Raw genomic sequence first — 13,692 nt, forward strand, 5'->3', positions numbered from 1 at the left:
TATGACATCACCAAGCGGAAATCGAGGGACCACTTTTTTGAACGCGGCAAACACACCAGTCGGATACGGATTCCATAGTAGCACTGTAATTCCGCACCTTCTTGATCCGCATAATGCGCACAATACATCCGCAACGTTCGGAAACGTCCGCAACCTCCGCAACGATCCTTGCCAACGAGGTTGTGGCAATTTTGCGTCCCAGATAAACAGGTTTTGCTATCATGTGCCTCCCTCCCTTCTATGATACTTCGATCGGTTCTGTTTCATGTTACCGAGTGCTAGCGACGATCGCCGTAGTTTAGCATCTCCGCATGTCACAGACATCGCCATGGCAGTGTTGCGCGTTGTGAACGAAGGCTAGAATCGTCGGTGTAAGAGCAAGATGAGATGACGTGTACTCGTACCGTCGCAGGTTCCCATTCCTACTTTACATTAAAGAGTTTAAGAAGACCGCTTGAGTGATTACGTGCAATCGATCGACCGGCAGGTCATGTCGGAACGCTGGTCTAAACCGTAGGTCCTAACGCACGAGCCAATCTAAATGTCGTCTGCAATGACCTGTTGTCCCCTCCTGGAGAACGATTGCGCTCTCGGGGAAGGGCGGAACAGGCTTTAATTATGGCGGAAAGTACATGCATGTACACTTTCGTATGTTACAATTAAACGAATTGAAAGAGAGAGAGCGACCTGGTGCTAGGTAAATTTGTTTGGAGCTATAACCGGACATTTTTCGGTAGAAAGTCGGTTTGTGTCCGAGAAGCTAATTTTCGAACTCTCCATGGCGTACCTAGCCGTACACAGCAGCTGAGGCCAATTCCGGCTTTGGCCGCATTCGTGTTGGGCGAAACGCGATTTCACTGCCCGTGCAGTTGCGCTTCCTTCTGAGTGAATACGTCCATTAACGAGGTTAGTTTTATACGACCATTGCAGGAGCAGACGAAAAGCATGAATAGAAAAAAAAAAAAAAACACGAATACTCCGACAGAAAAACTGGCATCCCTCGCGCCAATCTACGACGTGCTTTGCGGGGAAGCAAAAATATGGCTACTGGGAACCGCACTGAGCGGGTAGTGTTATCGGCTGTCTAAAATAATTACAGCATAAACGTTTACTTTTTACTAAGAGGTTAATCCTTTTGGCCGTTGCAGATACCTTCCAATGGATGACATTACTGAGAAGAAACCAACATACCAGTAATATTATTTAATGCTTATGGGGTCATCGAGAAAATCCGTGCCTTCAAAACGACGAGTATAAAAGGCGGAAGCGCAGTGCTCGGCATTATTAATTGGGGTATGGAGCGTTCGTGATGATGTTGTTCTTCGAATGCGCTTGTTGCATATAGAGATCCGCTGATGTTATCTTGTGTTGTAGTAGGCTTAATGTATGTACCATCAGGTTCAAATGAAATGCGAACAGTGACGGAACTTGGAGCACACTACCGGCGCAGCTTCCAAGCGCGGGTGTTGCTTGGCGAGGTTCAGACACATCATAGTAGGGCGCACAACCTCACAGCGCCCTATACTCCGATATGTTTGAATCTCGCCGAAACCAACCCAAGCTTGGAAGCTATGCCAGTCAGTAAGTATATGGGCTCGAAGTTCCGTTGCTGTTCGCATTCATTCGAACACAATAGTACATGTGTGTCATAAAGATACCCAAAGTGCAGTGATAGCGTGAGCAATAAATCCGGCGGTACATAGCTGGATCTAGCCTAGCTACCTGCAATGATGATGATTGTGCGGCTTTTCCTTTTGAGACGGGTGGGCTCAAGAAAAAACTTCGTTCCCTGGCCAAAAAAAAATAAAGTATTTATCGCCTTCAATGTTCGAAGGAAGGAAAGCGCTATCTCAAGCACGGTCACGCGATGCGGCTGCCAACAGTGCTCGGTGATCCGCGAAGTAAGTAAGAAAGCACGGTGGAAGTTTCTAAAACCATCAACATTACGCGTAGGAACTGGATGCTGCTAAAGTGGGATTTCGTATAACGCGAGTAATGTTCCAAAACAAGTCTTTCATGCAAACGACACGGATGAGTCTCCTTTAGTCGAGTCGTTACTGGCGAGATGCCAGGGATCCCCACGCGGCCGACGGGAAAACCCGAATTCCCTGGCCTTGCTCCAAGAGCGGAGCGAAGGGTTTTTCCGTAGCGACGACGACAACTGACGAGGTCGAAATCTCCGCAAAAAGTTGGCCGTAACGCTATCACTTGAAAAAAAAAGAATGTCATTCATAGCAGTTTTGATCAACTCGTACCGGAATTGCCCAGAAACCAGGACAGTGCACAGCGCTCCTCGGTGGTGCAGCAGGATGTCGCTACAACATCGAGGACAAACTGCGCCGCGCCAGTGGACCGCGGCGAGCGCCACCTTGCCTCACCTCTTGCGTGTTCGTTTTTTTCTTGCGTTCGTCCGCCAGCGATGCCCGTCTGCTGTCAATTTCTCCTGTTTTTTTGCTCGCAAATTTAGCGGTCACGAAGCGAGTGTCAATTCCACAGGCATGTTTTTCCCATGAGGGCTGGTTTAAGAAAGAGTGTCACCAGATAATAGCCGTACCTCGATGTCATCGGAACGCCTCACAACGCTTCCCACGAAGTTCATAACATTCGAGAGCTCCCTGCCACCGCAACAATCACCGGTAATCGTGGCGATGGTAAGAAGCTCGTCGTCACCACTCTCAGAAGAGCTGAGGAACTCATCGAGTGCCGCTGCGAGGAGTGTTCGTTTTACCAAGGTCGCCATCTCGACAGACTGCACTGCCTGCTTTCTCTTCGATTCCTGCTTCTGGCTGCAATGCCTGATTGGACTGCACCCCGGCGCACCGTTGATTTTATTGGTGCGCATGGGGGCAATGTACAACCGCATCGGGAGGGTGCGCTTTTTTGATCGAGGACGTCCGGTGCTCACCGGTGCGGATGATCAAGGATGCTGTAATTGTCTCGAATTACTCTGCTGGACCCTGCCATTTGGAGGCGAGCGATTTAACCTCCTTTCATGCTTCGCGATAGGTATTGTTTTGGTTATCGTGCAAGATCAAGTCAAGTACTTCGAACTAGCTCTTTTGAGAGCACCTCTTAACTTCGCGAATGGTCTACCATTCCTCCATGACGTGCGGTGCTGGCGAAGGAATTGTGGCTTGCGGAATAGCAAAGGTATAACGTAAGGTGCTCAAACTGGCGAGGTTTCGGTTGCCTCCGCATAACGTCACAGTTTTGACAACGATAAGACGAACTGACTGCGCGTGACTGCGTTCGAAACGCAAGTTTCCTCACCTCCGCATGAAGCTGGCTTCAGCAATAAATACACTTCGTGAATAGCTCGTGTTGTGTTTTTATGTTCTGCTCCTCTCGCCCCGAAAACAGTGACTAGTTAGATGGGTTCTAAGCAATTGACTTCGTTTCTTTCGATAGCTGCTTGCAGGTACGCTTACACTCTGGGCACTGGGGGACCGCCAGTATCCCCAGGTATTTCGCTGTTCGAAAACCATGCCAACTATTTTCGGTTGAATAGCGGCAGCGTTCTGTGTAGAGACCGACGATTTGTCCGTGGCGTCCTCGTTAAATCTCAGATTGATTCACTCGATTCGGGGTCGCCATAATGAGGTGCAGACGAGGGAGGAACTTAGCTCCCTGCTTTCAGGGACGAAAGGGGGTGAGGAACATATTTGTTACAAGGTCGTTCCTCCCTTAATCGAAGACTATAAGTATAGACCCTTTTAACGTGAAGCGTTCTTTTTCTAGTTGCGTCAGGTTTCGTGAAGCCGCATTTCGTGAAGGCGTGGCCTGTGGCGTGACATGACTTCAGTTTCCCCGCTAGATTTAATGAAAAAATTGATCTCACGTGATCTCAACTCCAATTCAGTTTCCCCGCTAAATTTAGCGAAGAAAATTATGTCAGAGGACTTCAGGTAACGTGACTTATACATACCTTCCATTTTCCTTCTACATGTAGCAAAAAAATTGACGTCACGTGATATAATCTCACGTTACCTATATTCAAATTCCGTTTCCACGCTAAATTTAGCGGGAAAATTGACGTCACGTTACCTGCACATAAATTTCGTTTACCCGCTAAACTCAACGTGAAAATTGACGTCACGTGACCTCAACACCAATTCAGTTTCCCGGCAAAATGTTTCGTAAAAATGATGTCACGTGACCTATAGACCGTTTTATCGCGGTAGCGCTATATTGAATTCTGCGATGCCATCTAGCGAGCGTCAGGTTCCGCGGCCATGCTAGGAGGTTAGAAACGTTGGCGAAAGTACTCTTCGGGGCGCCGCTCCCGCGTTGGGTGTGTTTTAAGTGTTATGTTGGGTGTTTTAATGTGCGGCGAATTCGACGTAAGGAGCGTCTTTTGTGCCTGTGTGCCGCTGATGGTGTTTTTTTAACTCATTGGGAACGTTTCATGCCATTAAGGTATCCGCCAATGTGGTGATGCCTAGAAGAGTGGCACTGAACGCACCACCGATAGAAATCAGAGGAGAGTGCTGAAAATATTGCTTCAGTTAACAATTTACAGCAATTGAATTTCCCTTCAGGTTTCTGACGTTTTCAATGCAGTACACCGAGAATATCTTTGGCGTTTCGTTTCGTCCACAACAATAAAATTTAATGTAAGCAAGGACGCGCGAAATAAGGGAATTGCAGGGAACGATCGAAGGCAGCTCCCCCTGGCTTGCAGATGTCTATACAAGTTTTAATTGAGGATCCTATGTCGACGAGCGTGTCCTTCGTTTAGAACTGAAAACAGCGAAGTTGAGATGGGCCCATTGCAGGAGCGAATCAATCCCAAACAACGATTCGAAATCAATCCATGAACATGTTGCAGCGACGCAATTTTTTTCTTTCCAACTACGTTATGTACTAATTTACAAGAAAAGAAGAACCCAGTCCCGTTGTGACGGTCACCATAAATTTTTCGAAAATTTCCAGTCGCACCTTGCGGCGAAAATGAGCCTTTAACTTAGCGTTGTAGATGATAAAATCGAGTTAATGTTACCACTGCAAGATATCAACAATAAGATAAACTAGGTTACGAAAAGTTACAAGCTAAAACAGCGATTCTCACGAGAACACTTGTACTTACTTTGCGAGCGTAGCCCATGTTCATCGGCGGTAGAGCAGTAAGTTCGCTGCGTTCTCTATTCACGAAATGTTCTGAGCACACTCGAGAGGATGGCGTCTGGGAAACGTATTGTTTGTTTACAGACGCAAGTCAGTGCCGCCAGAGGTTTTGGTCATTTGGGAAGCGACGGAGTTTGAAGGCATCGCAGCCGGTGTTGCCTTGTCGGATCGCTTGCGCGATACAGATGTCATTCGATAAAATTCTGCGCTTTTGTTTGTTATTGGTGCAGCCTATTACCGAATAATAAATTCCCGATGAACATGAGATTGTCGCCATTGATTACGCTAGCTCTAATTACACCTGAAAGTAAAATAAAATACGAGTAAAACGCGAAAAAAAAAAAAAAACGAACTTGGAAAAACACAAGGTTCAAGGCCTTCAAGCGGGTCTTTCGGCCTTTTCCCCTCTTTTCTCTTGCCCTCTTTCAGTGAAACGGTTTATACACAAATTCAGTTTCCGAAGCTAGCAAGAAAACGATGTCACGTGACCTTACGTCCCAGGATGCTAGAGCATTTCCCGTAGGCTGTACAATTGAATAGCAATATTTTTCTAAGATTAGTTGGGGGTGTGCTCATCATTCCGCGGGAAGGGTACTTCGATCAATGGCCTTATAATCCAAGGCACTAAATACGAGCCGCACTCGTCCAGGACGACGCCTTTCGTGCTGCACGCGGGGCTGGTGAGACATCGGACGGTGGCGTTGGGGGTGAAAACAGCTGAAACAGCGCCGTTGCAGCGACGGTGGCGGCCGCGCATGCAGCGTAAATGGCGGCGAGCAGAATAGCTCCGTCAACTGCATTGCGTGCCCCGGAGATACGTCGCTCGGCCGCTAAACCACCACCAAGATCGGATGCTCCGAATCTGCGAGCCTCGTGCCAGGGGAAGGTCCTTAGTGGTTTTCGCGCGGTTGGGATAATTTTAAGCTAGGAGCTTATAAATTTAACGATGTCTTCATTGTGTTTCCGGAGTTTTGCGTGACGACTTGAGCCTTTCTTTATTTTTTGCTCAGTCCGTGTATTTTTAGTTGAGTGAAAGGTCTGAGAAACGTGATTATTGTCTCCGTGATATTTCCTAATTACATATTTTTTTTATAAAGTAAACACGTCACCGTCGAGCAAGCAATGACGCACACCCTTCTGTTTCTTCAGATGCTCCTGGCGCTGGTTCTTCCACCGACGTTCGTAGCAGAAGAGTCCGATGGCAGCGACAACGAGTGGGGGATTTGTTTCCCGAAGCACGGACCGACACCAGCACCTGCACCGTGTACCTCGCCAAATCTGGACACATCACCGCACTTCACCTGGCAACCGGGGACAGCCCCGGCTTAACAGTGCCTACAAAAGGAGCTCTCGCTGACCGGCCAGTTGGGGCACGTCACCGTCGAGCAAGCAATGACGCACACCCTTCTGTTTCTTCAGGTTAGTTACCTCGGCAATGCACGATGTTTTCGCACTAGCGACCACTGTTTGATTATGGTGTCGTGCCCCAACGACGACGTTCGCCACTACTTAAGATTGCTTTCCCGCTTTTGTATCGAGTGCTGTTACATTGCTTTGCTCTCGCAAATGTTTTTGGTAATGTCGGGAGACGTTGAATCAAACCCAGGCCCAAATACCGAAGCTATTGCTAACATTCTATCTACTGTTCAGCGAATTGAGGCTACTCAGGGCGACATGCTGGCTAAGGTTATGGCTCTCCAAAATGAACAAAAAAGTACGAGTGCTTTGGTAGGTCAGCTGTCAGCGAGAGTAACTGCTATTGAGGCGGAACTGGCCGAGGCAAAAGCTGTGTCAGGCGCTGCACCAAAGGCCGGCATGTCGGCTGAGATAGCTAACATTCAAAAACAATGTGACCACCAAAACCGACTTCGACGGTGTAATCTGTTATTTTTTGGCTGCCCTGACGCTCTGAACGAAACTTGGAGTCAATCAGAAGAAATTGTACTTGCTTTCTGCTCAGAAAAACTGGGCATCCAGCTGGACCCCTTCAATCTAGAACGGTCGCACCGCTTAGGTAAATTTGATGATGGCAAGAACAGACCTATAATCGTCAAATTTTCTCGTTTTAAGGACAAAAAGAGTATATCGGCTTCCGGGTTTAAGCTGAAAGGAAGCAATTTTTCTGTCCGCGACAATTTTTCCGCTTCAGTGCGACAATCTCGAGCCAAACTTTTTGAGTACGGAAAGAGCCTTGACGTATCTTTTAAGGTGCGCTTTGATAAATTACACATCGGTAACAAACGCTATTTCTTTGATCAAGATTCACAGTCTGTTGTCGAGCTAAACGCATAGCAAACAAAGCAAAAGGCTAAGGGAAAGGTAGTCAGTTCCCGCCACATTGAACCGCGCGATAAAAAACAACTACATTCTGTTCTTTTTACCAACATTCGAAGTGTCATACCGAAGCGCGATGATCTTTATGCCGTCATGGCGGACAGTGAATCCGATATCGTAGTCCTAGCAGAAACATGGCTTCATCCTAGTATTGATGACAAAGAAGTATTCCCCCATAACGATGACTGGAACATTTTTCGCCATGACAGAGCCTTTCGAAGAGGGGGTGGTGTACTTATAGCTATAAAAAAAAAGTATTTTTTGTTTTGATGTTACGATTTCAAATAGAAGCATCGAATTTTCTGCGGTATGTGTTTGCACGCCATTCAATAAAATCGTTATGGCTGTATGTTACAGACCACCTGACTGTGATTCATCGTTCACCATCACTCTTTCCTCCATATTAGTTGATATTAAAAACCGTTTCCCAAAAGCTGACTTGTTGCTTTTTGGTGATTTTAATCTTCCACTAATCGATTGGGTCAATGTATTATCTGATGGGTCACGCACATCGACAGAATTTCTTGACATGTGTGAAACCTTCAATCTGACGCAGGTGGTTAACCAACAGACACGCTCTGGTAACATTCTCGACCTCATTTTAACTACATCACCGGACATTGTAAAAACAGTAAGTCATTGTAACGGTTTGAGCGACCATAGTATCCTTCACGCTGACCTGTCGTTCCCGGTATTCTTCAAAAACCCGATCTGTAAAATTATTCACGATTATAATAACGCCGATTACGTAGCAATGAACAATAATTTATCAAATTTTTATAGCTTGTACGTATCTGAATTCTCGATAAGATCTGTCGAGGAAAACTGGGTACTTTACAAGAATAAAATAAGTGATCTGTTTAGATTATACATCCCTACTTTACGTATTAGGACGGACTCTTCGAATCCATGGTATGATAAAGCGCTCCGGTTATTGTGCAATAAGAAAAAACGACTGTTTGCAAGGGCAAAACGAACTAACTTATCTGTTGCCTGGGACGCTTATTACACTACGCTCAAAAACTATACCAAAACCATTAAGCTATCTAAAATTAAATTTTTTTCCCAGGACTTGCCCGCAATCTTGCAAAATAATCCAAAAAAATTCTGGAAGCTTATGTCACCTAAAAGTGGCCACGTAAATATCAATCTGAAGGATACTCCTGGTGAGCCTGTACCGGAGAGGGAGTGCCCTGTAGTGCTTAACGATTACTTTTCTTCTGTGTTTACCACTGAATCCCCACAAAATGTTCCAACTGTCCCTGAAGAGTGTTACGATCCCATGTCGTTGATTACTGTTAACTCATCCGGTATTGTTAAGCAAATAGAAAAACTACCGCTCACTTCCTCAGCAGGCCCAGACAATATTAATGCAAAGATCTTAAAAAATACAGCCAACGTTTCCGGTGAAATTCTCAGCCTCATCTTTAATCAATCTTTTTCCGAGAGTTGTCTGCCTTCCGACTGGAAGATTGGGAGGATCGCCCCAGTCCACAAACAGGAAACTCGATCTTCCGCCTCGAACTATCGTCCCATCTCTCTAACCTGCGTTGAGTCAAAACTTTTTGAGCACATCTTCTATTCTAACATCATGACTCACCTAACGTCAAATAATTTTTTATTCAGGCACCAGCACGGTTTTCGTAGGGGGTTCTCCTGCGAGACCCAACTATGTGAATTTGTTCATGAACTGCAGACTAACCTAGAACGCCATATACAAACCGACGCCATATTTCTTGACTTTTCGAAAGCATTTGACCGTTTTCCCCATCAACGCCTGCTTTCTAAACTATCGTCCCTAAACTTAGATCCCCTTGCATATTCATGGATTAGCAGCTTTCTCGCGTCTCGTATGCAATACACGGTTGTTAACGAGCATGAATCAAAGCTAACAAACGTCACTTCAGGTGTACCTCAGGGTTCCGTCCTTGGCCCGCTGCTTTTTCTAATTTTTATTAACGACCTCCCACATGACATCTCCTGCAAAATACGACTTTTCGCCGATGATTGCGTCATCTATAATACCATCTCAACAGACACTGATAATCTTTTGCTTCAAAATGATCTAATAAATATTAACGACTGGTGCGGAAAATGGCTCATGTCGCTTAACAAATCTAAGTGTAAGCTAATCCATTTTACCCGCAAGAAAACTCAATTACCCTTCCATTATACCATAGACAAAGACGTGATTGAATCAGTTTCAATGTATAAATATCTTGGCCTTAGACTAACGCCTGACCTCTCATGGAGACCTCACATCGAAGCCGTTTCTGCAGAGGCTTCCCAGACCCTCGGATTCATCAGACGTAACCTGCGAGACGCCCCTCCCCAAGTCCGAAAGTTGGCATATGAAACTTATGTAAGGCCCAAATTAGAATATGCATCTGCAATATGGAGTCCTCGTCAAGTCTATCTAATCAATCACCTGGAGTCAGTACAAAACCGAGCCGCCCGATTTATCTTATCATCGTATGACCACTTCACCAGTGTCTCTTCTCTAAAAAGTCAACTCGGGCTTATACCCTTACTCATTCGAAGGAAACTCTTCCGTTTATGCCTTCTTCATAAAATTTATTATCATTGCCCAGAACTAAAAAACGCCCTGCTCTCACCCCCCGATAGAATATCCTCCCGCCTAAACAACTCTTGTGCAATACAACGTATTTCTGGTAAAACTAACTCATTCAACGAATCAATCCTCCCATATGCCATCACACAGTGGAACCAGTTGCCATCCTCCATCGTCAGCACCTCTGATGGAACAGTGTTTTACGATAATCTACTAGCCCATTATGTATAATTTCTCATGTTCTTGTTTATAGTTACTGTTATTATTCTACTACTGCGTCTGCTATTGCATTCTTCGTTCTACTGCCCTCCCCTTATGTAATGCCCTAACCAGGCCCTTAAGGTGAAAATAAATGAAATAAATGAAATGAAATGAAATGAAATTTTCTTAGGTAAAAAGGATATTGCCTGATTAAGTCATCCCAATAAATGTAATGAAGGTGCGATAACATTGCTACACAGTTTCTAATCTACTAGTTAGCCCCCGTTAATCAGTGAATCACAAGTAGATACCCGTCATAAGTTGTAAACCGATTAATGTTTATATTTGTCCTGATAAGTCCACCAGGACATCAGACATTATCGGCTGTCACCGACCTGCCAGAACAAAAAAATATTTGACGATACATACAAAAAATGGGAGGAGGAGGGAGGGGGGGGGGGCAGTAGACTCTTCAGTGGCTACCGGTAAAAACCGAAACACCTTCGCATAGCGCCTTGATTGGATGAACCATCCCGGCAGAACTCAGGATGAGCGGGTTGGTTATAGGATACACACATTAAAGAAGATAACATAACAAGACGGACAGACATGGCTCTTAACTGGCAACAAGCTTGTTTCCAGTTCCCTAACAGATATGGCAATCAACTAGTAAAGTTGCTGCCAGTTGGGAGCCACGTCGGTTGATAACAACTGGCGATAACGTTATTGCCATTTGTTGCTAAATGACTTGACCTTCAACTGAGAACGTTGATGCCCTTTGGGAGTTACGCCACTTTACAACAAGTGGCAACAACGTTGTTTCCAGTTGTGGCCAACTGAGGTGGCTTCCAAGTGACATTTCTGCTAGTTGGGAGCCATATTAGCTGGGAACAACTGGAAACGGCGTTTTTGCGAGTTTCTTCCAAGTGACATGTCTCTCAACTGACAAGGTTGCCGCCAGTTGGGAGCCAGGTCAGTTGATAACACCTGACAGCAAAGTTGTTGCCAGTTGTCGCCGACTGAGGTGACTTCGACAGACAACGTTGTACATAGCTAGGAGGCATGTTAGCTGGCATCAACTGGAAACAGCGTTGTTGCCAGTTGTTGCCACGTGACGTGGCTCCCAAATGGCAACGTTGCTGCCAGTTATGGAGCCAAATCTGTCCGTCAGTTTATGTGCTCTCCTTAAAGGGTAACTCCGGTACATTCTCTCAATTTTAGGGCTACGACGGTTTCTGGTGAAGGACGTGCCCACGAATTACGAGGTATCAGTTTTTTTCTCTTTTTATTCCTTGAGTAGTTCTGTAGATATACTCTCTGATATTTTTGTTTTAGGAGTCTACGGCGAAACCAAAACTCCAAAAACTAAATGATGGCAACCCTTTTGATCAGCTGCGTGTCCTTCGTATGACGCAAGTTGGTATTGCGGTATCACAAAACGTACGACTGTCATAGTCGCAAGAGCATTTTCGATCAGACCCGTAAGATGGTACTGCTGATCTACTGCTTTGCTTTGCAGACATCATGCATTTGTAGTAAATATTAATACACATTCAGAACGTTGCCGACCGAAATATAATTTGCCACGGTGAATGCAGGAGTGAGGGAGTGAGGAAACGTATTTATTAATGGAAGGGATACATCACGATCTCTTGATAAAGTTATCCAATCGTGACGGGGGAAGGGGATTATGGGAAGGGTAGGGGGAGGGGCTATATGTAACAGGCGATCCCCGATGAGCGGACGAAATTAATCAGGGAACCGAGAATGTGTTCGGTGCGGGTGCTCGAGCCTGGGGCGGAGTCCAGTCCTCGTACGTAGCTGGCAGGCTCACAACGAGCTCTGATTTATCTTCTGAGAGAAGAACTACAATCTTGGTGGTGTGCAATGTACAGTGCTCAGCAAACTTATCTGGAACAGATGTTAAGCCTACTCTTGGCTTGCTCTATTTTATTTTTGTTTCTATGTGTGCGTGCATAGCTGGCGCTAGCCTTAAGCTATTTCTCTTTGTGTCCCACTATGTCCGTGCATACCTTCATTGCGCATAAATATGCGCAGTTCTGTCATATTCTATCTTTTCTCTACATTCAATATTCCACAAGTGTTCCGTATAAGTACGACCAGCACTGTACGTTGCAGAAGCGTTGTGGAAGCAAATCGTAAGCTTCCGCTGATCAGGAACTTGTTAAACTGTTGCCGCCAGTGAATGTCACCTTCGACACCACCACGTGCTTGAGCGAGAAGGGAGTAAAAAGGGGGCATTCACTGAACGCCATATTTTAGGGCGATGTTTAGAGTGCATGTTCAGAACGATCTCACATTAATATTTTGTTAAGACCGGAAATATTGATGGTGAAGAATGCACATTGCAAAAGAGCTGCGGAAGCTCGCCGCCGTCAGCACGCGCATCGGCAGCGGCGCACACAGCTATGGCAGCCAAAGAATACTCCCTGTAATCTTCGTGCGCGATCGCCGAGGTGCACTTACGAACTTCGACTGCTCAAACCTACCAAAACAAGCAGAAATCATCCGCTGGGACGGCCGAAAACTCAGCAGAAAAGCACGGCGAAAGAAGTGGCAGTACGAATAAAAGACCTTCTTGAAAACGAAGGTGACATCCGGGAACAAGGTTGCTTGAAAAACAGCGAACCCGCTGAATGGTCACTGAGAAGCAGGGGGTTGCCTTCTTAATATCTGTTTTAGAGTGGATCGCGGCTCCCTATTAGTGTAATATTTTGGCAGTGGTCGCACGTAGTCTCCGTTGATCGATATCAGTCATTTACTTTGGTTCGACTTTCGACCGGATTCACCTTTCAGATGTCTGAACCATCTCGAAACCAAAGTGCCTATGTCAAGAACGACGATCCAACAGGTCACTGTGCAGGACAGAGGAAGGTCGTCCGTGACTAACGGAACCCGCCCTCGTCCAAGACCGGACAGCACCCTAACAGAGGGCTGGGTAAATGCCATCTCTTGTTTGTCTTTCTCCTTCCCTCCTCACCCCCAATCGCTCGCTTCGTTGTTTTTTTATTGTTGTTTTGTTTGCCTTGTTTTTCGTCGTGCATGGCCTGTTCTTTTTTCCGATCAATTTCCCTGCTACGGTTCAGCCAATGTGTGCCCAGTAATCATATGCCGGCGACACCCTCGGTCGCGTGTTTAGACGAGACAAGCAAACCTCTCTGCTCTTGGCGGAAAGAAAGGGCGTGTACGTGTTTGCATTCGTAATACGAATCGCCGTCTCTCGTTACAATCACAATAAGTTCAACCATGATCTGGCTGTCTAGAACCGCTGTTGCTGAAGAGTGTTTGGGGTGGATGAACCCGCTACGTATACGCCGTCTGCATATCGCATTTACCTACGCGTTCAGCCATATACTACACAGGGTATTCCACGTAACTTGAGCCAAGGTTTCAAAATATTTTGGTGCATTTTAGGAAGACGAAACCAAAATAATAGGTTT

General features: G+C 45.8%; 1 pseudogene; it reads left to right on the plus strand.

The window, feature by feature from the left end:
* Positions 1 to 6,246: 6,246 nt before the first annotated feature.
* LOC115319197 lies at positions 6,247 to 7,404 on the plus strand (annotated as a pseudogene).
* Positions 7,405 to 13,692: the final 6,288 nt, after the last annotated feature.

The sequence above is a fragment of the Ixodes scapularis genome, unplaced genomic scaffold (genome assembly GCF_016920785.2).
Source record: "Ixodes scapularis isolate PalLabHiFi unplaced genomic scaffold, ASM1692078v2 PGA_scaffold2__306_contigs__length_199485367, whole genome shotgun sequence".
Classification (NCBI taxonomy): Eukaryota; Metazoa; Arthropoda; class Arachnida; order Ixodida; family Ixodidae; genus Ixodes; species Ixodes scapularis.